Here is a 4,370-nt window from a genome sequence, read left to right on the forward strand (position 1 = left end):
AATCAGTGCATATTCTTTCCAAAGCAGTTTCACAAGGTGTCCAGTCTGAGTCCTGTATTCCCCTGACTGGACAATAGCACGGCTCTAGGAAACTTCCGTCTTCGTTCCTTAAGCTCTCTGGAAGATGTACAATTATTGGGTGAGTTAGAGCTTTGTAATTTTGGACAATTTTGAACAAGGATGATTGCCTTTGCTTAAGTTATGCAGATGAGTTGTTTGCTTCAAGTTCTGACATAATTATCTCTCAGCCACTTAACTTTCTAAAACAGTGTCTCTCGACTATTTTCTGCCAGGTCATTCTCTGTCCTGGGGCCGTCCTGTGTGCCGTGGGGTGTGGAGCAGTGTCCCTGGTCGCTACCCACTAGAGTGGTCCAGATCCACTGCTCTAAAAGATGCATTGTTTTTACTAAATAGAGAAGCAGAATTATCCATCTTTACCTAATTTGCATTCCATTTTTGAAATTGCCCCTAATTTTGTTATACTTTTACCCATAGACATTCGACACATGAAACATTGCATGTGTAGAATCAGATGGAGAGTCATATAACCTCACTGAACATATATGAGTAAGTAGTTCCATCCCATAATGATAAAATGAGGTTAAGATTATTTATTGTACTTAAGGTACCCCAAATGCAAGAGTCTTTTGACAAAAACTTTTCTAGCAAATTTTAGAACTCAGTAACATTCTACCACCAGTGTTTTTATAAAGCCCAGACCAACGTCTCGTACTCTGGGTCTTAACTTGAAATGCAGCCCAAATAGAGTGATTCTTTCTCCCCATCTGAAAAGAATGACCAAACGAAGGACCTGCGGCCATTAGGAAGGCCTGCTGCACATCTGCAGGTGTTACTCGTGTGTAAACACCCAGGTGGAAGAGGACAAGGGGCCCTCATTACCCCCTGTAAAGGGAAGCACCTCTCTTTTTTCTTTTTTATTCACCCAGTAAACTCCCTTACATGGACATGTAAGTAAAGGGCTTTACAGAAGCAACCGTCCACCGGAAAGGCTTGCTCCATGCTTGGTTTCCACCTGGGAATACACTTCTTTGCAGGACTGTCATTTGCTCTTTCAGGCTTGTAGGTTTTGATGTTGTCAATTTAAAAGAAGGTGACAAAGGCGTGTAGGCCAGGGGTTGCCAGTGGCACCTGGGAGTCGGGGTGGGGTGCTCCTAGGCCAAGCTGGGTGATGGGGGAGTTTTCACACAGGTGCCAGCCCAGTATTGACAGATGGCTCCGTTTTTTCAAGACAAACAGAAATCCATATCATCCGTGAACTCTTCCTGTTTTAAAACATGACCAACCAATTTAAAAGAGCTTAAAAACACTCTGTAGTTGAAACAAAACCTTTCCTCAGGCCTGACTTAGCCCGCTTGGAGGGCGGCCCCATCTGTTCCATAGGAAACCTACCTGCCCTTTGTCTACACCAGTTAACACGCTTTGGATGGAAGGGCCCAGCATTTGGATACGTGAGCATCTTGCCAACGTGACTTCTGAGAACTCTGCAAATTCAGCCTGTGTAGAGGTGCTGATGTAGACCCACCTTCCTACTGTGCAGGTGTAGCTCTCTGCTCAGGTCCCACCTCCATAGCTCACCTGGGGCTCTGCCGGCTCTACCTTGACCAGCCCAATGAGGCGGGCCTCCCAGATCCACCCTTGGTGAAAGTCCAGGGCTCTCTGCCAACCCAGGAAGCTGGGCTCATTTCCTGCCATCGAGAAGAAATGCTGCAGCCGGACGGGGCGGCCACAGGCTTGGCCCGTCTCCATGCTTGTTTGCTTCCAGAATTCCTCGGAGACACCTTGCAGGGAAAGCTACAGCTTATTAGCTGGTGTGGACATAACTGATGATTAACATTCACATTTGAACCTTGAGCTCTTCAGAGAAGGACAAGAGTATATGAAACAATCAGCTACCTGGAGTTTAGATTCCTGGCCTCGGCTGGGACTCAGGTGTGTTCAGATCTCGTTGGCTGGTGAAGTGCCCCTGTCTTCTGGCAAAAATCTGCTTCATTCTTTACCCCGAGATAATTTTTGACTGAAATATGTAGTCCTAACCACTCTATTTTGTTTTATGCATCTTATCCTTGTCCACGAATGGCTGTAGAAAAGCTTCCAAAGACAACTGAATTTATAAAAGCTGCTGAACTTCTGGTCAAAAGTGACATGTTTTAGGGAATGTGAACTCTAAGCCAGACAGGAGCAATGGGTTCTGAACAAAAATCCAAAATTTCTGGATGTTTTGTAAATGTTTTCATGACAGCATATGCATGATACACTATCTCAAAGAAATACGCTTGCTGCTTGTTAAATGCTAGTCTAATGGGTTTTTCTATTTTTAGATATTAACTATGCCATCCAGTGGAAAAAGAAACCATGCTCAGTAAATTCTACAGCTTTAAATATTGTATTCCCCAAAGGGATTATGGTAAGACCCTCCTACCTTCTTAACTCTGGTTTGAAACGTTCACAAGTGTGACATTATCTTGCTCATATTTTTATTTCTATACCACCAGTAATTTGAACTAAATAATCAGAAAGGGTGGGGTGACAGTGAAGCTAGTGAAAGACAGAGATATATGAAATCAACGACATTTTAGGCCAGGCTTTCGCGGATGAAATTTTGTAGGGAAACTGGTTGATCCTAGTCAAACAACTAGACATTTAAAAATAACCAATTAATAATTCATTCCATTTTCAAACTTGTTCAATATATTTTAACATTAAAAAAATTAGTTTGAATGATATAAACAAATGAATAAACATATCTCTGGGGAAACTCTTGAAGTAGCAGGAATCGTGGAGTGAAAAGTTCATTTACAGCCATCACCGTAACCAGGCCGGTGGGTCAGCTCGAGAAGTTGTGGGATATTTACCTGCTCTCAAAGTACATCCCCACAAAATAGTTATCGATTACAGAGGAAGAAAAGAATCTGGCAGACACCCTCCTGACCAGGTGACCAGTGTTCATGCCACGGCAACAGGACAGACAGACACCATGTGCCACCTGAAGGAACACAGGGACGCAGCACTTCTGTGAGTGACCTGCCCAAGAAGCCTAACCTAGTGTCAGGTCATGAGGAGTGGGGGACGCCCTACAAAATGACCCGCCCATAATCTCCCAAAATGTCAAGGTCATGGGAGTCAAAGACGATGAAAGAGGTTCCAGGCTGAAGAGATTAAAGAGGCGTAAACCTGGGTGTGACACTACTGTATATAAGATAGATAACCAACAAGGACCTGCTGTATAGCACAGGGAACTCTACTCAATATCTTGTAATAACCTATAATGGAAAAGAATCTGAAAAAGAACAGGTATATATATATGAATCACTGTGCTGTGCACCTGAAACTAACACGAGATTGTAAATCAACTATAAGTCTGGGTCCGAGATTGGGTCCTTTGTCATAAAAAGCCACGAGGCAACGGCAAGAAATATGGGCAAGGGTCTTGGGTGAAGAGTCAGCAGGAACTCTGGTACTATTTATGCAACGTTTCTATACACTCGAAACTGCTTCAGGATAGAATTTAAAATAGCACCGAAACAGCAACGACAACGATGCTTGGAGCTGTGGCGGCGTCGTGCAGAGCCCCGGCCTGGCCGACCGGGACTCACGTCGTGGTCCGCGACTCGCTTGCAGTGTGACTTAGGGCAGTCTCCTTAGCGCCCCCGAGACCCCTTCTTACCCCTCATCTGGAAGGTAGGGATGACACTAATACCTCCCCACAGGGCTTCAGGAGGGTTGAGTGTGATGACCTACATAACAGCTCAGCTCGAGGTTAACACAGAAAGCACTCAGTAAACAATGGCCACAAAAAGCAGCATGTTGGTTTCCCAGGGCTGCTGTAGCAAAGTACCCGCCACATGCTGGGCGGCTTCAACAACAGACGTGTAGTGTCTCACAGTCTGAGATCGAGGTGTGGGCACGGGGGGGGGTTCCTTGTGAGGCCACGAGGGAGGATGTGCCCAGGCCTCTCCCAGCATCTGGTCGTTTGCCGGCAACCTTTGGCCGCCTTGGCAACATCACCTGCTGCATCCCCTGGACGTCCGCCTTCATCCTCACGTGGTGTTCTCCCTGTGGGAATATCTCCTTTGTGTAAGGACACCGGTCACATTGGACGAGGGCGCAGCCTGACCCACTGTGACCTCATTTTAACTAGTTACATCTGCAACCATCCCACTTCCAAATAAGGCCACAGTCTGGGGTGCTGGGGGTCAGGGCTTCAGCACACGGATTTGGGGGCAGGATTCAGTGCATAACAGACGGTGTGATCGTTAGCAGCGCGTAAGAGAGATCCAGTCCTTCCTCCCTGGATCGGTAACTGCAAGAAGTGTCTGGAGGGGTGACAGTTTGTCACTCTTTGTTTGATT

Source organism: Mesoplodon mirus (assembly GCF_964341445.2).
Source record: "Mesoplodon mirus genome assembly, chromosome: 17".
In the NCBI taxonomy this organism is placed as follows: domain Eukaryota; kingdom Metazoa; phylum Chordata; class Mammalia; order Artiodactyla; family Ziphiidae; genus Mesoplodon; species Mesoplodon mirus.